The following is a 21,799-nucleotide window of genomic DNA, read 5'->3' as shown; positions in this document are numbered from 1 at the left end:
TTTATTTGCTTAGCGTTTTAATTTCTATCATTATAATTATTTAAAACATCAAACATTGTTTTTTTTATTTTAAATTTAACAATATAATCATTTATATATAGTTATTTTTAACTATTGTTATTGTAATTTATTTTAAGCTACTTATTTGAAAACTTTAAACGATTATAAAAATTATCTATAAGAAATATTTTAGTTGAATTGGGATTATAATTTAGTTTTTGTATTTAGCGCTACAATTTATCACTTTTAACTATTCAGAAAATACTCGTTGGATTTTTTAAGTGGAACTAAAGTTTATATTTAAGTTGACATTGTAATGTTATATTTAAATTAATAATTTAATTTTTTTTTCCAAACTGTTCAAAAGTTGTAGCTTTAAACTGATAATGATTTACATACAACAACATATTAAATCTAATAAATTAAGTATAATATGTTAAAAGTTAAAGACATCACTTTATAAGTAAAAGTGAAGATATTATTTTCATATTAAAATTTAATTTATTTATGATTACACTTTAGATTTGATATTTATTTAACCTTATTCACCAACTTATAATCATTTTTAGAAAGACACTACAATTTATCACTTTTAACTATTTACAACATATTCTTTGGGTTGTTTAAGTTAAACAAAAATTTATATTTAAGTGGATCCTGTAATGTTATATTTAAATTTATAATTTAAATATTTTATACAAATTGTTCAAAAGTGGTTGCTTAAAATGATAATGGCTTAAAGTTGTTGTTTAAACTAATAAATTAAGTATAATTTATTAAACTTTAAAAAACATAACTTTATAAGTAGAAGTAAATTTATTCTTTTAATATTGAAATTTAGTTTATATGTGATTAAACTTTAGGTTTGATATTTATTTAATATTATTAACCAACTTATAATCATTATTATAAAGAAATTGAAAAGTCATGTGAGTTTCAAATGAATGTGGTGAAAGGAAAAATGCATGGGAGTTTCAAATAAATGTGGTGAAAAGAAAAATGCTTTCTTTATAAGTATATAAAGAATCTAACATGAATGTGACGATTCATAAACAAATAGTGTATATTGTGGAATTAGAAAATAATGATTTATATGGATAATGAATTTTTTATTTTTGTTTATATATAGTCAATTTCTTGAATTTATTTTTGTATTATAATAATATCATGGGTCATAAGTGTATTTTTTGAACTCATAAAACAAATTCACTGAAATTCTATACCAAACCAACCCCCCCCCCCCCCCCCCCCCCAAAAGCCACAAAATGTAAACAAAATTACATTTTTGTTATCTAATATTTCATTTTAGATTTACTAAAAAATCTATTCATTTGTAACATACTTATTTTTATAAAATTTTATTTTGTAAATCTATTTTTAAATATCTTTTTATCTTCTTAAAAAATAACTAAACATTAAAATGTAACTTGCCATCAACATAATTATAATAAATGAAAATTAATATGATAATCATTGAAACATCTTCATTTGGAACTTCAATTTTTTTTTTCAAGTTTTCACAAACAATAATGTTAAATGGATAGAAACATCAAATATTTGCACAAACATTTAAGTGATACACAAACGTTTAAGAACAATATCTTATCGCTTATAACATAATAGCAAAACCCGTCCATTTGCTAAAATCTCAAAAGTTTAAGAACATTTTCTTTCTCTCACATAACTTTTTGTCTTTCTTAAATATTGGTATACATGTTTGATGTTCTTATCCACTTGACATTTTTGTTTTTGAAAACTTGAAGAAGATTGAAGTTTATAATTAAACTAAAACACACATTTAAATGCTTAATTGCTTTTGATCAATATAAGGAGATTAAAAATAAACTTATAAAATTTATAAAAAAATGTTTATAACATAAATTTCTAACAAAGAAAATATAAATATTCATACATTAATTATCCTAATAATTATCATTATTTTTTGTTACAATATTTATTTCTAAAATTTTTTTATGTATCACTCAAATGTTTGTTTAAGTGTATAATGTTCTTATCAACTTGACATTCTCGTTTATGAAAGGTTGAAAAAGATTGGAGTTCCAAATGAAAATAATGTTTTCACTTATTTTTGAGTCTTTATTCGATCCAACTTATATATATATATATATATATATATATATATATATATATATATATATATATATATATATATATATATAGAGGTTCAAATGCGAACCTAAAAATATTAAGAACCCTAAGAACTATTTTTTTTAAAAATGTTTTCATTAAGAGCATTTTAGACAAATCCAACATTTATATTGTATTAAATCCTAATAACTCGTTTTGACTTACCGTCGGACCGTCACCGACCACCATCGGACTAACATCAAATTTAGAAACATTTTGATAACATTTATCGCTTATGTGACATTCCCTATTTTCATAACCGAATTTTTTATGTTTTCAAAATTCATAATATATTTTATTTGTAGAAATTCCAAGTATATTACAATATTTTGATAACAATTGACGATACCAAAATATCAAAAATCTAAGGATGTCATAATCGATACATAACATATGCTACAACGTAAAAACCTAACGAACCTGAACACTAATGCATGCATTTTCTTCAGACACTCATCATCATACTCAAGTCTTCATCAATCTTAATACTGCAACCTATGATGTGATGGGTTTTGAGCAAAACAACAATTTTATGGTACACATGCAAAACCCTAAGGCTTTGGATCTAGGTTTCTCTATTAAACATGCAAGTTATCCAAAGCTTATAAACCCTAGATCTAGCATATCAAAATCAAAATAACATATAAAACAGGTTTAGATGATTACCTTTTGATTGTTGTAAGAATCTTCAAGCTTTGAGAGCCTAGTATCACAAATGTAATACCTCTAATCGATCACAAACACCAAGGCAAGAAGGATAATCTTGGAGAGAGGATATGGAGGCACAAAATCGGCTCTAAGGAGTCTAGGGTTCTTCTGGTCGCCGATTTTGGATGCCCTGGGGTCCCTTATATAGTGGTGCTGCTAGGGTTTTAGTCAAAACCCTAATTGGATAACTTAGGCCTTAAGCATATCAATGGAACATTCTGCAATGAGGCTGGGACGATTTCAAGGTGGGCTTCCACCCTTATTTCGTCCACCCTTTTAATCCACAAGATCCACAGCCCAAAATCCAATTATCTTATAATTGCAATTCAAGTCCCCCTAAGTTCAATTAATCTATTTTGATCACATAATTAATTATTTAATTAATTCTTCATCAATATTAATTAACTAATATGATTTCTCTTTTAATATATTATTCTTATAATATATTAATAAACCATAATAACCTCTTTCTCCATTAATCATCTAGTCAAGTTGCTTTGGTGAAGGCAACCCAAAAGGACCATGCTATAACCGGGTCAAGTACATACCAAATATAGTTATGGACTTAGACACTAATCAAACAGTCTCCCACTTGGATAAGTTTAATAACTATAAATGCAAGTACAACTTCAAAATCCGATTAACAATCGTAGCTCTCAAAAGCCGCTGTTGAACTTTGACTCGTCCTTTAGACAAGGGATCTTATAGTCCTCCATTCTCAAGATATCGTGCGGACAATTACATGGAACATAGTCATACTTATTGTCCAACATTTTTTTTCTCGATCTCTGATCTGTCTGACATAGAACTTAATTGAACACATAAATTCATTCCTGACCGGGCCCGACACATAAGTCAAACCTAATCATCGAGGGGCCTAAATATCGCTTTTACCCTCTTAGGATAAAAGGAACATATAAATTTAGACTTATATGCATTTATTATTCACTCATCAAATCATGCACAACAATGCATTTTTTAACATCAAGTTACTGATGAGTTTACGCATTATCAATGCACACCCAACTTGCAAAAAATAAACCATATATCTTGGTTTAAAGACTATATGATATTATCGTCTTGCGATCACTCGTGATAACTTCCATGAAGTGATGCCAACAAGCGTGGGTTTAATCCAATGCTCAAAACTTATTTCATAAGCACTCATGAACGTTGCAGCAAACTTTTGCTATGTTTAATACACTTCAGACAGTCTACAAAACAATTCATGACAGTCTTCTTTCATATCTACTTCCAATATATGAATGACTGTGGAGTGTTCGAATAATCTTATTATTCAGGAAGTCAAAACATGCAAAGTGAAACAATAGGTAAATAATTAACACAAGACATTAACTTTACTTATAAATAATACTCCTTTATTTAATCATCAAATGTTAATTACAATTTATCTATTACACATTTCGAAACTATCTAATCTAAGCTAATATCGTCCTTCAGCCCAATGCTCCTAGCATGCTGCAAGTGCTTAACCCTACTCAGTCCCTTCATGAGGAGATCTATTGGGTTATCTTCTGACGATATCATCTTCACTACGAGGAGTCCCTCTTCTACCCGATGTATGATGAAGTGGTATTTCCTGTTGATATGCATGGATCTGCCATGATCCCTCGGTTCCTTTGTCAAGGAAACCACACCTTCATTATCACAGAAAATTTCCATAGACTCCTTTACGACTGTAACAACTCCAAGGTCTCAGATGAAGTTCTTCAGCCATATTGTCTCCTTTAACGCTTCGCTCGCTGCTATGTACTCTGATTCGCACGTGGAATCAGCTATGGTTTCCTGCTTGGAACTTTTCCAAGTCACTGCTCCTCCATTCAGGGTAAAGACCCAGCCTAACTGAGATCGATAATTATCTCGGTCTGTATGAAAGTTAGTGTCACTATACCCTCGCACCATTAAGTCATCACTCCCACCGAGGATAAGAAACCATTCCTTGGTCCTCCGAAGGTACTTAAGAATATTCATGACCGTGGTCCAATGCGCTCTACCAGGGTTCCCTTGATATCTGTTGGCCATGCTCAAAGTGAAGGCCACATCAAGGCGAGTACAAGTCATAGCATACATTATCGAGCCAACTGTGGAAGCTTAAGGTACTCGGCTCATTTATGCTATCTCGACCTCGGTACTCGGACTTTGAGTCTTACTTAACTTGGTAATGCTTTGGATCGGTAACTCCTATTTCTTGGAATTCTCCATACTAAAACGCTTTAGTACCTTGTCCAAGTAAGTATTCTGACTAAGTCCTATTAGTCTTTTACTCCTGTTTCTCATTATCCTTATTCCCAGAATATAGGCAGCCTCTTCGAGGTCCTTCATAGCAAAACACTTCCCAAGCCAGGACTTAACCTCCTGCAGGGTCGGGATGTCGTTTCCTATGAGTAGTATGTCATCTACATACAATACGAGGAAGCTAACTATACTCCCACTGGCTTTGACATATACACATGACTCATCCTCGCTTCGCAGGAAGCCAAACTCTTTAACTTTCTCATCGAAACAAAGATTCCATCTGCGAGATGCTTGTTTCAACCCATAAATGGATTTCTCAAGCTTGCACACTCTATTAGGATGCTTCGTATAGATAAAACCCTTTGGCTGACTCATGTAAACATCCTTAGCCAACTTCCCATTAATGAAAGCGGTCTTGACATCCATTTGCAATATTTCATAGTCATGAAATTCAACAATGGCTAGCATCACCCTAATAGATTTTATCTTCGCAACCGGTGAGAAGGTCTCATCATAGTCAACTCCGGGAGTTTGAGTAAAGCCTTTCGCAACCAATCACGCCTTATAAGTGTGTACTTTCCCATCCATGTCGGTCTTTTTCTTGAAGATCCACTTGCACCCGACCGTCTTACGACCTGACACATTGTCAACCAAATTCCAAACTTGGTTGTCATACATGGACTGAATCTTGTTGTCCATAGCCTCTTTCCATTTTGTAGATTCCGAGCCTGCCATGGCTTCCTTGTAGCTGTTAGGTTCATCCAAATTTACTAGTGTACTATCACTAATAAACGTATCCCCTTCAGTAGTAATATGGAAACCATAAAACTGGGGTGGAACGCTAACTCTATTGGATCATATAAGAGGTAAGGACTCGTTAATCGGTTCAACAGGAGTTTCCTCCTCAAGTTGAGTGCCAGTGTTTGAGGTTCCTTCATCATTCGATTCTTGAAGCTCTTCAAGATCGATTTGCTTTCCATTGTCTCCTTGACTTATAAGTTATCGCTCTCAGAAAACCCCTCTCTCCTCGTAACGAAGACAACATTGTCACTCGGTCTATAAAAGAGATATCCAAAGGATTTCTGTGGATAGCCGATGAAAATACACCGCTCGCTTCGATGTTTGAGCTTGTCATGAGTCTCTCGTCTTACGAAAGCCTCGCAACCCCAAACCTTGATATGTGCCAACAAGGGAGCTTTCTCTGTCCACATCTCGTGAGGTGTTTTGGCAACCTTCTTTATAGGGACTAGGTTAAGGATATGAGCGACAGTCTCTAAGGCATACCCCCAAAATGAGATAGGTAACGAAGCACGACTCATTATGGAACAAACCATGTCTAGCAAGGTTCGAGTACGCCTCTCAGCCACAACATTCAATTGTGGTGTCCTAGACAGCGTCAATTGCAAAACAATTCCACATTACTTAAGGTAATCGTGGAATTCAAGACTAAGGTACTCACCACCTCGATCGGATCGGAGCATCTTAATTTTCTTGCCCAGCTGATTCTCCATTTCCGGCTTAAACTCTTTGAACTTTTCCAAGGTTCCTGACTTGTGCTTGATTAAGTAGGTATACCCATATCTGCTATAATCATCGGTGAAAGTCACATAGAAGTAGATCGCAACCCTTGTGATGGATCTAAAAGGCCCACACATCGGTGTGTATGAGATCCAATAAACCCTCACCCCTTTCACAAGTACTAGTGAAGGGTGACTTGGTCATCTTTCCAAGCAAACAAGACTCGCGTACATCATCGTACCTAAGGTCGAATGACTCCAACACTCCATCCTTTTGGATTTGGGCTATGCTTTTCTTGTTGACATGTTTAAGACGACAATGCCACAAGCACGCTTTATCCAAATCATTGGAAGAATCGATACACAACACATCATTTCCTAAGTTGTCTACAACCATCACAGTTTCATATATTCCATTACAACTTACAAGGCAATGTTTCAAAATAGAAAACACCATTAAAGAAAGCATTAATAGAACCTTTTCATTATCAAACGAAAATATAAATCCTTGTTTATATAAACCATGAAAAGAAATGATGTTTCTTGCCATTTCAGGCGAATAGAAACAATTATTCAAATCTAGTCTGAATCAACTACTAAGCACTAAAGAGTAAACTCCAATCTTGGTGACAGGCGACACTCTTTTGTTCCCCATGATCAAGTTTATCTTCCCATGCTCAACATCCCTATTTTTTCTTAGGCCCTGCAAATCAGAACAAATGTGAAAACCACACCCTGTATCAAGAACCCATGAAATAGCATGTAATGAATTATAAGATTAAATAGAATAAATACCTACGAAGGATGGTTTTATCTTTCTATCCTTGATGCCCTTCAGATACTTTCGGCAACTTCGTTTCCAATGCCATTTCTCATGGCAATAGTAGCACTATGCATCCTTTGGGTTGGAGGAGGGTGCAGCGGGACAAACCTTGGTTCTACCAGAAGAGGTGTCGTCTTGGGACTTTCCCTTATGGTGGCTCTTGGAAGGAGCCTTCCTCTTCATGCCCTTCCCCTGCTCAATATCCAAGACAAGGGAAATACTAGTAGGAGTTGATCCAACGGATTTGTCCTTGAGGTTGCTCTCAGCAGTCCTTAACGGGCCTTGAAGCTTGCATAATGTGACCTCCTTTATGTTCATGTGATAGGTCATGCGGAACTGATTGTATCTCGGAGGCAAGGAGTGAAGAATGCTATCAATCGCCAGATCCTCATCGAAGTTAAGATTTAACTTCAGTAGGTGGTCGACATATCTCTGCATTTTCTGCACATGGGCTATGACGGACTCTTCGTCCCTCATCTTGGTAGTGATCATCGAAGTGATGATCTCGTACCTCTCCTGCATGGCACTTTAGTGGTCCCTGTCCAATAAATCTAGATGCGTCTCATGGGGGTAGAAGTCCTCGTAGGACTTTTGGAGTTCGGCGGTCATAGTCGTGAGCATGATGTAATGGACTTTCGTAGCATCGCCTTCATGAGCCTTAAAGGCAGCGATCTCCTCGGGAGTAGCAGTGTTGACATTCACTTCTTTCAGCTCCTTTTCGAGGACATACTCCTTGTCCTCGTAGCGGGTAACCATTCGAATGTTACAGATCCAATCATTGAAATTTGACCCATCGAAAATTTCCCTCCCACACAAATTCATGAGTGAGAATGAGTCTGAAGAGTTCGAGCCGGAAACGTTGTTGTTCGAGTTAGACATCTGAAAAAAGAAAAAGAGACAAAGTTTGATTAGATAAGAATCCCCAATTAAACACCCGAATGAGAAGTTAGGGCTAGGATCCAACAACATTATTCACAATTTAGAAGAGGGATGTCGTAATCTAAACAACAGATAATTTGAAGGTAAGTGAATGAGGATTCACTAATTTCCACCATGAAAAACAAAAGCAATTAAGTTTTAAATGTTTTGAAATTCCTAGATCTTTTGAGATTCATTGAACTTTTCAATGACATGTTTAAATCTTGTTGGGTTGAAGATTCGTTTGAAGATTGCGTCAATGGGCTCGGCTGATAGTCCAATTATTTTGTACTCCGGTTTTGGGCCTGTCCATACCGTGAGCTCGCTAGTTTATTATATAAGTGTATGCTTGCATGCATATTAGGTTAATGAAAAAAGATTGATCTAGACGATTACGATAGCATTACAGTTTCTTTTATCGTTCTTGTAAACCTCCAACCCTCTACAGTTGATGTTCTTGATCGAGCTCTTCTGAGGGTTTATTTTATAATCATTCAACCTGTTTGATTCATCGTTGAGTTATTCTTTATTTTGCATTCGTTCTTACTGTTTAAATATTTATTCACCTGTTTAAGATCTAATCGATCTTCAAGATTAAGTATTAATCTCATCAATTGGTATAAGAGCAGGAGGCTGTGTAATCGATACACATCTTTTCTGTGAAAAGGTTTTAATTAGGGTTTTTCTGCAATTACTAATATTTATTGAGCCGTCATCTCATTATTGATGTATCTTGATATTTATTGTTTTGCCCTAATCTGAGTTATTACAAGTCTGATCTTTTAACAGGTTTTTTCGATCATAATGGACGAATCGCAATCAAATCCTATCAATATTTCCAACAGCATCGGTTCGACGACGAAGATTCCAATCCTATATACCCATGATTATGAAGTCTGGGCGCATCACTTCGAAGACTAGATAATGGATACCTCATATGGGAAGCAATCATTAATGGACCTTTTTCTCATTCTGCAACGTCAAGAATTGTTAAAACTCAAAAGGAGTATAACGATCTGCTGAAGGATGTCAAAGATATTGCACAAGATGAAAAGGATAAATTCCAGTGTAATATCAAGGCGTTAAGATTGATAAGATTCGCCCTTCAGTCCGACACCTTCAGGTTGGTCAGCTCATGCACGACGGCAAAGGAAGTTTGGGATAGACTTCGCGAACTGTACTCTACAGACGAGGATCTCGAACATTCTATCCAAACCTTGCTCTTATCTGAGTTTGGAGAATTCAGGCAAGGAGCCGAAGAAATCGTGACCCAGACGTTCGATCGCTTCAATCATCTTCTCAGCAGGATGATCAAACATGACATTGAAAGAAAGCTTATCGAGCAGAAGGTTACGTTCTTAAATGGTCTAAGGTCAGAATGGAGAGCAGTGGTGTCAACAGTCAAAGCCCATGAGCAGTTTAAATCATATTCATTGGTGAAACTGGTGGGTATTCTCAAGTCTCAGGAGAAGATTGTGCTGCAGGAAAAGAACGTTGTTTCAAGCCTAGGTTCTCTGGCCCTCCTGTCAAAAAGTAAAGCTGTGATGGAGGATGAAGACTTCAACTTGGAGGAATATGACCTCACATCTGAGGATTATGCTATGATGGTGTCTAACCCCAAGAGTTTCATAAAGAAGAGATTCCCCAGCAACAAAAACCGAAACTGGCAGGGGAGTTACAGTTCAGAAAAGGTTAATAATGAACCGAAGGTTGAAGAGCCCAAGAAGGAACCGAAAGCAGATGGTGATTCAGGAGTAAGCTGTTACTACTGTGGAGGGAAAAATCACTATGCTAAGGATTGTGTCCTCAAAAAGATGGCTGAAAAAGATGAGGAAAAGGATGAGGAAGCTTTGCTATAGAAAAAGCTTGATGAGATGAGGAAGAAGAAATCTACCACTAACCCTTCCATGAATGCTCTTATTGTGCAGGGTTCGGTTGCTGATGACGAGTTCGGTGGAGTTGAAGTTTGGTCAACCGACTCAGAAGATGATGAAGTGAGGAAGCCTTCGCATGGAAAGGCTTGTGTGGAAAAGGAGGAAAGCAGTGGAGGACGGTGCTTGATGGTGTTCGATGTATCTCAGATGAGGGGATACAACACTGATGGAGGAAGCGATGAACCGAAGGAGCAGCAGGACATGTGCTTTACGGCCAAACCGCTCAGCGTGCAATTCAATGAGCTCGATGAACTGATCAAGAAGGTACAATCAGTTTTCGTTTCATTTAAAGTACCACAATCCTCATATGAGAAAGAACTAAAAAATGTTAATACAAGAATTTCTCATCTAGATAGTAGTTTAACTCAAACTCGAGTCACCAATTCTAACCTAACTGATCAATTAAGCAGGGTGTCATCGAAGAGTGAGGAGCGGTGCATGTGGATCGAGTTGAAGGAGTCTGAATTAGTTAAAATAAAAGACGAAAACATTTATTTACAAAGAGACAATTTAAAGTTGTTAAAATAGCGGAATGTTTTTTGTTTAATTGCAAAACGTCTTTATTCTAATATTACTCAGCTTCACTTGGACTGTGAAATAGGCCAAAAGATCCATCGCATGATTTTGCCCTTCCTTGAGTTTAAGGAGGATGAAATCGATGCCGGAGCTTATAATTGTGAGAGTGTGATATCATCTGATGACGTCAATCCGACCTACATGTATGGACTGGACAAAATAGAATCTTTCATTAAATCCAAGGACCACAAGAACATGCTTAAAAATCTTTTGGATGAAAATGATAGACTTAAACTGAGAACCGAAACCATACAAAAATTTGACTCTTTAAACGCCAACTTGAGCTCAGAAAACAAAATTGATGTTGAAAATGCATCTGAGCTTAATGAGGACGACAACATGAGTGAAATTTCTGTAGAGGACACGGTTGACTGCTCAGAATTTGTAAAAAACGAACCTGAAAACCACAAGAATCTAATTTCTGAAAATTCAGTGGAGTTCGCTCGATTGTCCCAACAAAAGTCCCCGATCTTAGTAGAGAAAGCGGTTGTATATCAAAAGGTCCAGACCACTCCAAATCAAGTGTACAAGGTCACTGGAGTAACCGAACATCAGACTGCTGAACTCACAGCTATTGTAAACGAAGACAATGCTGGTGGATGTGATGAGTTCTTCTGGTCAGCACCAATCGATAATGCAGATGAAACGGTAGGCTTGTCAGAAAGGACTTCATGGATTAGTAAAGGTAGATATATACCAGAACCTCTGAACAAGCCAGATAATTTCGATGTGCCAAGTACTAATGGTACGAAAGACATTCCTCAAGAGAATGGAGGTTCGGCAAAAGAAGACATTCCTTCTAGTTCCTCAGTTCAAAGTGAAACTCGCACAGTTCAAAGTGAACCTGCTAAGGAGAAACCGAAAAGGAAAGTCAATATTCATCATCAACCGAAGCAGATAAGGAATCTGAAACGTGAAAGGAACCAGAGATACAGGAAGAATCTCTCTGAAAGGAAACAATTCTGGCAATCCCAGAATGCATATTTCTCACATCAAGACAAGAATCTAAAGTTTGAGAACAATCCTGTCAAAAAGCATGAGAGTCACAACAACCGAAAGCCAAGGTTCGGTTCAGAAGAGAATACCAACTGAAACCAAAGGTTCGGTTCTGAGAATGACTCCAACCGAAAGCATAGGTTCGGTTCAGAGAACTGCTTCAACCGAAAGCAAAGGTTCGGTTCTGAAGTTAAAAGAGATCAAAACTCTAAGGTCAGTCCCACCAATAATCAAAAGCAAAAGGGTCACCTAGAGTCTCCAGTCAAGAAGTCATCTCAATCTAAGTCCATTCCTTCTCATTCATCTAATTCTTCTAATTCTTCCAATTCATCTCCATCTAGCTCTAAAGCTCATTCTGTTCATTCCCAAAAATCTCATTCGTCAGCTGAACAAAAAGGCAAACAGAAGGTCGATGCATCCAAACCAGAGTCTAAACCGAACACACCTAATTCTAATAAAATCAAAGTTTTTACCATTAAAAGGAAAGATGAAACAACACTTATAAAACGAACATATCTTGTTGATATCTCTCTTACTATTCCTGTTCACATGAAAAGCTCACGAGGACCCAAGAAACTTTGGGTTCCTAAATCTGCTTAACTTTTGCAGGTTATAAGTGACGAGCAGTTCGACGAAGAATGGTACATCGATAGTGGCTGCTCACGTCACATGACAGGGAGGAAAGAGGAGCTCCGGGAATACAGGTCTCTTTCAAATGGTGGCAACGTCAAGTTTGGAAACAATTCTTTCGGCACCATAAAGGGATACGAAATGATAACTAATGGTGATTTTACAATAAGGAAGGTGGCATATGTGGAAGGACTCCAACACAACCTCATCAGTGTATCTCAGCTTGTTGGAGGTACAGGTCTCAAAGTCTCATTCGACGATGAAGGTTCTGAAATCATTGAGAAGAAGACAAAGAAAGTAATTCTCAAGTCGGAACGCAAGGGTGAAATGTTTCCTCTAAATCTTAAACCCATCAAAGGAAACCCAGCTATATGCCTGTTATCAAAAGCTCAATCTGACGAAAGCTGGTTGTGGCACCAAAGACTCTCTCATCTCAACTTCAAAGATATTAACAAACTTGTCACTGGAGGTCATGTTCGAGGCCTTCCACTACTCAAGTTTGACAGAGATCATTTGTGTGCTGCATGCGAAATGGGGAAGCAGAGTCGTCAAAGTCATCCATCTATAATTAACACAAAAGTTGTTGAACCACTTGAATTACTTCATATTGATTTGTGTGGTCCATCATCTATCGAAAGCATCGGTGGTAGCAAGTATATTCTTGTTATTGTTGATGACTTTTCACGATTTACATGGGTGTTCTTTCTAAAGCTCAAATCTGAAGCGACTCATAAGTTGAAATTGTTCATCAAGCAGATTGAAGTACAGCTCAAGAAGGTCGTTCGCAACATCAGGAGCGACAACGGTCTAGAATTCAAGAATAGAGAATTTGAAGAATTTCTAGCAGAAAAGGGAATAAGTGACAACTTCTCAGCTCCCTACACACCTCAACAGAACGGAATTGTCGAAAGACGAAACCGATCTTTGTGTGAAGCTGCCCGAACTATGCTGAGTTTCGCTTCCTTACCTCTTTATTTTTGGGCTGATGCTATTTCTGCTGCTTGTTTTACACAGAACAGGTCCTATCTCAACAAGCGATTCACGCTCACACCTTATGAGATTCTCAACAACAGGAAGCCCAATGTGAAATTTTTCCATGTGTTCGGCTCACGGTGTTTCATCTTTAACTCTAAAGAGCACCGCAACAAATTCGATGTCAAAGCCGACGAGGGAATCTTTCTGGGCTACTCTCTCACATCCAAAGCATACAGAGTCCTCAACAAGCGTTCAAGAAAAATCGAAGAAACATATTACGTGACCTTTGACGGTAGTTATGTCAAAAAGCTACAGGCCAAAGAAGATACCGCCGGGGAAATCTTTCCTCAAACTGGCCAGGTCACAGTCTTGATCGCTAATCTATTCGAGAAGTTTATGGAGCTATTTGACAAACCAGAGAAAGCTACTCTCTCAGAAGCAGGAGCAGCAGACAACAAGGTAGACCATATGAAGCAAATTGTCGAAGAAGCTTCCAGGAGAATGAACGAAGGAGGATCGAATTCTGATGAACCTCCATCCAACGATGCTTCAGTTGAGGGGGAGCCAAGCTCATATGCTGAGGGGGAGCCATGCTCTACAACTCCAACTGGAAGTACTTCTTCAACCGAAAGTGCTTTACCAACCGAAGGTGCATCAACGCCTGAATACCAAGCACCACAAGAAACCTCTGAACCTCAAGTTTCTCCAATCATTCCAGAAAGCTCATCTATCGAGGGGGAGCAAGCTGATATGACGCTCGACTATGAAAGCCAATCCGAGCCAGAAGAAATGATCAACGCTGAACTAGACCCCACCTTTGATCCAAACTACCCTCCTCTTGTCAAATGGACCAGAGATCATCCTATCTCTCAAGTGGTTGGTGATGTCTCTGAAAAGGTCCTAACCCGATCACAATTCAAGGCAAAGCAGACATCCTTATTTTCAAAGGTTGAGTTTTGTATGTTTAACTCATTCGTATCAAAAGTTGAACCGAAGACAGTTAACACTGCTCTCGATCACTCCGATTGGGTTCAAGCAATGCAAGACGAACTGAACGAATTTGAAAGGAACAAAGTCTGGCGCCTGATTCCAACTCCTCCAGATGCCTCGGTTGTTGGTCTCAAATGGGTCTTTAGGAATAAAATGGACAAGGAAGGGAATGTTATAAGGAACAAGGCTCGTCTAGTGGTAAAGGGATATTGTCAGGAGGAAGGCATTGATTATGAAGAGACTTTCGCTCCTGTAGCTAGGCTGGAATCTGTAAGAATATTTCTTGCTTACGCTGCCCACAAAAATTTTGAAGTTTTCCAAATGGACGTCAAGTGTGCATTTCTTAATGGAGAACTCGAAGAAACCGTGTATGTGGAGCAACCTCCAGGGTTTGTGAATGAAAAATATCCAAATCATTGCTACATTCTGGATAAAGCTGTGTATGGCCTCAAACAAGCTCCGAGAGCCTGGTATGAAACGCTAACTAAATTCTTAAAGATGTCTAAATTCAAACAAGGTTCGGTTGACCCAACCTTCTTTTGCAAAAAGGAAGGTAACCACCTTATGATAGTTCAAATTTATGTCGATGACATCATCTTTGGCTCAACGAATCCCAGCCTAACAGCTGAATTCAGAAAGCTGATGGAGACTAAATTTGAAATGAGCTCAATGGGTCCTATTAACTTTTTCCTTGGATTAAATATTAAACAGGGACCCGAAGGCATCTTTATCAATCAGGAAGCTTACACAAAGACTCTCCTAGCAAAGTTTGGTATGATGGGAGACTCCACAGTCAAAGTCCCAATAGCATTCGGCACCAAGCTAACCCCATCCCTAGACAAACCGGCTGTTGATATCACGCTCTATCGTCAAATGATAGGCTCACTAATGTATCTTACTGCTAGCAGGCCTGACATCATGTTCTCCGTATGTTACTGTGCTAGATTTCAGGCAAACCCACGTGAACCTCACATGCTTGTAGTGAAGAACATTCTACGCTATCTGAAGCGAACTGCCTCCTTAGGTCTATGGTATCCTTCCAACTCAGGCTTTTTCGTTCAAGCCTATTCAGATGCACACCTTGGAGGATGTGGACTCGACAGAAAAAGCACCACTGGCGGCTGTCAATTCCTTGACGGGAAGTTGGTTAGCTGGCAATCCAAGAAACAAACGTGCATGTCGTTGTCTACTGCCGAAGCGGAATACATAGCCGCTGCATCCTGCACCTCTCAAGTGATTTGGATCCAGAGTCAACTTCGAGACTATGGACTCAATATGAAGAAGATCCCACTATATTGTGACTCTGAAAGTGCAATTAGGATCTGTCATAACCCAGTGCAACACTCTAAAACCAAACACATAGCACTGAGGTATCACTTCATCAAAGATCACGTGGAAGATGGAAACGTCGAAGTTCATTTCGTACGAACCACTGATCAACTGGCTGACGTCTTTACCAAAGCTCTTCCTGAAGCATCATTCAACAAAATATTGCAAGGGCTAGGTATGATGGAATCAGAGTCAGTACCTCAAACTACCTCTCAACCTCAAACGTAAGAAGCGAAACTGACCGAACGTTCGGGTTCGGTTAAATCATCTGACTCGCTCATCACCACAAAGGTAGTTTTCTTGGTTGTATATTTCTTGTACAAAGTTGTTTATCTTATTATTAAAAGTATTTTCTGATTACATGTCTAAATTCCTTGGTTTCTCAAAATTTTCCAAAACTGAAACCTACCGAAGGTTCGGGTTCGGTTTCTCAAAATTTTCCAAAACCGAAACCTACCGAAGGTTCGGGTTCGGTTTTTCAAAATTTTCTTGAACCGAAACCAACCGAACGCTCGGGTTCGGTTTTTCAAAATTTTCTTGAACCGAAACCAACCGAACGCTCGGGTTCGGTTTTTCAAAATTTTCTTAAACCGAAACCAACCGAACGCTCGGGTTCGGTTTTTCAAACTTTTCCCAACCGACACCGACCGAACGTTCGGGTTCGGTTACCAAATTTTTCAAAAGTTTTTTTTAAGTCTATTTTTTCTTGCTTATTTTTTTAAATTTTTTATTTTATCTATTTCAAAAACTCCAAAAATATTTTTTTTTTCTTTTAATTTTGTTTGTGTGATTGTTCATTAATGGAGATATAATTATTGGATTACTTAAGTGTCCCTAGAAGCATGCTGCTGTATGTGTCTCAAGCCTCATAAGATTCTGAATAAAAGCCTTCATGACCTGGTATTCACAAACCTTGTCTTCCCAATAAGGATAATACATTTATTCTAATCGTGAGCTACCTCACTCTCTTCTCACATGAGTTAAGAGTTTTTCTGCTTGGTCCTTATTTTCGCAGCAGAGGTACTTTAATTTCTTCCACCATCTCAATTACATTTCTCCATTATATTCGTTTCATCAACGTAAACCTTGAGACTCTCAGAAATTACCACTGAGGTTTATGGTTACACAACATCTGCGTTTGTGATCTTAGTTCCGTGTCACTACGAGCTGAGTGAAACCCAAAATTCAACACCTAACGAATTGACGGTGAACAATTAATTTGCTCAAGTTTTCACCAACGAATTGACGGATGTATCCTACTGAAATCTCAAATTTTTTGTGTGTGATTCCTATGAAATTGTTAAAAACCATAACATTTCTTCCCTTGGGATCCAGTTTTTAATTTTTTTTGAGATTTTATCTTTTCCAAGCTATTTAAAATTAATTCCTCCCTACTTGTTCAACAGACTACACCGGTCTCACAAGTACTTTGTTCACTTTCTTTCTTATTTCAAGATTAGAATTGCTGAATCAAAGCGAAAGCCACCTTTACTTAGCCTAATTAAAAGAAGCCTTTCAACATTTATTCATAAATGTTTGATCGTAATTCAACGGGAATCCACATAAACACTTTAAGGTCTCTCTTGATCTTGAAGGAAGAGATTCGTGCCCGGGATCACTTGTTTCGTGTCTTTATTGACATCACATTTATTCCTTAAAAGAGTTGCTTTATTCTTTTTTTTTACACTCTTAGCACGAAAATCTTTGATTTTCCAAAATTCCGTTACTAATTATTACAGGCTGTATTATTGCTTTGGTGGTTAATTATGAAGCTGTGGTCAAAAATAATCCACGTGGGTATTTAATTCAAAAGATGCCATTTAAAAGATAAGACGAAAGGTTGCTGACTCGGCGGGAGTTATAAGGATTGAATTTCAAACGACGGTAAAAATGGGGCGCGTGTGGATTTGAAACGCCCATACTTTTACTGACATCATGGACACGTGTGCGAATTTCAAGGGATTTCTCTCTGGCACTTAAAGGCGCGTGAGGATTTGAAACGGTTTTCTTCTGAAACGGCGCTTGTTGGGTGGCGTGATCCTAGGAATCTGACACTCTCTCTCCTACGTGATCATCGCATAGAAGATTTGAAACGATTTTTCTCTCTCCATTCCCTCACTATAAAAGGCAGTCTACACTCTCATTTACCTTTTTACTGCTTCCGGATTTTCTAGAGAGCAAAAAATCCCAAAAGCTTCACTGTTCATCTTCTTCTTCTACTACCTTCAACAATGGCGGAATCATCCTCAGTCCATGCTACCTCCCACATCCTTCCTATTCGTCCTCAACAATGCTTGGTGATCGATCTCAACCCTCTGGCGTACGACTCCTACATGTCGTCGATCATCGAGTGCCTGAAGTACTCCCAAATCGCTCCGGCTCTCTCCAGGATTGAGTCTGTGCCCATGGCGACTCTCTCGCAGGTTTATGCGACTGCCTATTACGACAAAGCAGTCGAGCGGGTGTTCTTCGAGGTTGCTGAACACAAGACCTCCGTTTCTCGACAACGTTTCTGCACAATGCTAGGGTTGGCTGTTGACCCATCGAGAATAAATCCGGAGACGATTCCGGTTGGGCATCTGTATAGCATGTTTTATAATATGGGGTACACGGAGGTCCTCACCTCCGTCGCAAAGTTCAAGAAATCTTGCTTGCTGCCACAGTGGAACGGCATGTTCACAGTCCTCTTCACGGGCTTATCAGAACGGAGCTCAGGATCCGATGGCGCTAGTCGACTGTTCTTGTCAATCATGTATGCAGTTTACAACGGGGTCAACTTAGATTTTGGGATGGTCCTCTGGCAACAGCTCATCCAGAGCCTTTCTTCTTCATCACGACATTCTGAGGTGTCGTATGCCCGGTTCTGGACTTTAATCACAAAGTGGGCAATGGATAAGTTCGACGTTCCCACTGCTGCTGGTGCATCGATGTCTTCAATCGGTACGTTTCATACCAAGAAGATCATCGTCTCGGATGCATCTAAATTCTCGTTCATTGGCTCTATTCCGGAGACAATGTATGGCGACGTTCCCTCTGACAGCAGGCTAATCTGGACGATCAAGGAGTTCAGGGCAACTGGACCTAGGGACCTTACACCGGAAATGCTGAAGTCCATCCATGATGCTGACAAACCGGTGAACAGGGGCAAAAAGGCGGACAATGGGAAGCAAGTGACCAAAGCTGCTAAAGGTCCTTCTCCCAGGAAGAGGAAACAAACGAAACCTGCCCAGTCACCGCAGCCGAAGAGAAGGAAGACTCAACCGAAGCGAAAACTTCTTATCCCTTCCTCTTCAAGTGACTCAGAAAATGAGAGTTCGGGTTCGGACGGCTCTCAAGGAGGCGAAACCCCTCAAAGAGGCAACACACCACCCCGCTCACCTACCCCAGAGATGGAACTTCATAATTCACCAGTTCCTTCACCTCCTCAAACCATCCCTACTTCCATTCCGACCATAATCCCCACTACCACTATTCCTCCAACCTCTTTCCGTATACCACCACCCATTTTCACAGATACCACCATAACCACTACAAAGGTTACAAACAACGTATCTGATACGGGGGTTCATACCACTACAACCGAAACACCACCCGTAACCGAACCACCTCAAACCGAAACCCAGCATACAACCGAACCTACCCATACTCAACCACCACCCGAAACTACCCCCACACCCACTCAACCTGAACCTACCAAAACAACCACACCCCCAGCTTCACCACCCCCACCATCTCCAGATCATGCCTCTGATGGAGATAACCCATTTCTTGGCGGTGAAAACATGACCTTCGATTCGGTTTATTTTAGTCCATTTCAGGTTCAAAGTGACGAAGAGGATGATGCTCCAGTGACAAAGAAACATCTGAAGGAGCTACACAAGAAGGTTGATCTGCTTCTTGCGTCATCCACAAACGCTCAATCATCTCTCTCTGAAGCCGCTCTTCAGAAGATTGTTGATGCCTTCTCCAGGGCTCAGCATGATTCGGTAGCTTCAGCCACTGCCGCCATAGACGCCTCCACAAAAGCATGTGAGGCAGTGACCGAAAAAGTCGATAAACTATTCTCAGATGCTTCTTCCCTGTTGAAGTCCCTACAGGAAAGCGCTGATGCCACAAAGACAACTTTGGAACCAATAGTTCAGCAGTTGGCCAAGTTCGTCTCAACGGAGTTACAGTCATTCGCTTCACTTCGCCAATCTATTAGCGATGACAACTCGGCCCTTCGTGCCTCCATTGATGAGCGCCTCGCTAAGCTTCAGGAGGATCTTGCAGCTGAAAACTCATTAATGGACGTTCTGGCAAGCAAAACCACCGCCCTTAAGGTCAAGAGCACTCAGCTTTCAAACTCACAGCAACAGCTTGAAGCTCTTCGATCCGAACGGGAGGTAATAAAAACATGTGTTTCGGATGTACACGCTGCACTATCAAACATCCTAGAAGCACACGATCCAATACTCAATCATTCGGTGAGGCGAACCCTTGCTGAAAAACTTGCTCCTGCCATGGACCTTCTCAGCAAAATCGAAGGCTTACCTAGTTTCGTGTCCGATCCGAAACAAGGGGGAGAAGTAAAGTCCGGATCAAAACCACCTCCTTCCTCCAAAGCTACTCACACAACCGAACCACCTCAGACTTGTCAAGCTTCGGGTTCGGGTGTGAAGGATAAAGGCAAAAACATAGCTGAGGAAGAAGATGAAGATGAAGATGAAGATGATGCAACCATTGCGGACATGTTGAAACGCAAAAACAGTCGCAATGTGGATGATGATGTCAATCGTGTGGCGCGAGAGGCTGAAGAAGCCGAACGCAAGCAAAAGGAAGCCCACGATCTCCTCGAGAGCAGGAAGACTCTCTTCCCTGCCTGGACTCGGGAGCGCATGATTAAAGAGGCCATAGACACTCCTAGCATCTTATGGCTCGAGCCGGTTATCTCGTTCGACTGCTATAATTCTGTCGATTCGCAGTTCGACATGCCGTTGACTCGAAAGGCGTTTATCTTCCACGCCTTCTCTAACATTTTTGAAGTCCCTCATCCGAACCCTGAGGTAGATAGGGAGTTGATTGAATTCTATCTGAAGGCTGCTCGTCCTCAGTATCAAACATGGAGCGCCCAGAAGATAGTGAACGTTCGGGTCTTAAAGCCTTACACCGAAGGAAGGTTCATCAACGTTCGGTTCAAGGTGATTCGAGGGTCTGCGAGAACTGAACACCTTATATCTTTGGCAGACTTACTGAATTTAAATCCTCATGATTGGATTGTATTGCATAATATCCTTTTGACTGATGAAGCCGAATATGGTCCCATTATAGACCATCTCAAAAGGATGTTAGTCTGCTACATCATGGAGGTTGCCCTTATGGATCAGGAGGTTGCCACGGTCTTCAAGAAGAAACCGAAGATAGCTCCTGTGGGATCGGCCAGTGATCTCAATCAAATGCAAATGGGAAAGATCGACCCGAGACGTAATTCGGTTATGTTCACTAGAGCTGAAGGACAGAAATGTCTCTTCGCTTTAGCTGACAAACATCTTTACACCACTGCTTGTCTAGAGCATGTGTTATCGATCATTCGAAGGTGTAAAGAGAATGCAGCGGATGATGTCAAGTACTTCAACGACATGATCCAGTGGTACATCCGGTTTAGACAGACAATACTTGCTCTAATCACGCGTCTGTTTAACACCGTGAAGAAGAAGGTACCTGCTTCAGCTGCTGGCCCAAGCAATAAGTGAAGATCTCGCTCCAATTGACGCAAAGGGGGAGATTGTTGGGTTGAAGATTCGTTTGAAGATTGCGTCAATGGGCTCGGCTGATAGTCCAATTATTTTGTACTCCGGTTTTGGGCCTGTCCATACCGTGAGCTCGCTAGTTTATTATATAAGTGTATGCTTGCATGCATATTAGGTTAATGAAAAAAGATTGATCTAGACGATTACGATAGCATTACAGTTTCTTTTATCGTTCTTGTAAACCTCCAACCCTCTACAATTGATGTTCTT

Source organism: Lactuca serriola, chromosome 5 (assembly GCF_051521515.1).
Source record: "Lactuca serriola cultivar US96UC23 chromosome 5, Lser_US96UC23_V15, whole genome shotgun sequence".
NCBI classification, from domain to species: domain Eukaryota; kingdom Viridiplantae; phylum Streptophyta; class Magnoliopsida; order Asterales; family Asteraceae; genus Lactuca; species Lactuca serriola.
This window is presented reverse-complemented; position numbering follows the sequence as displayed.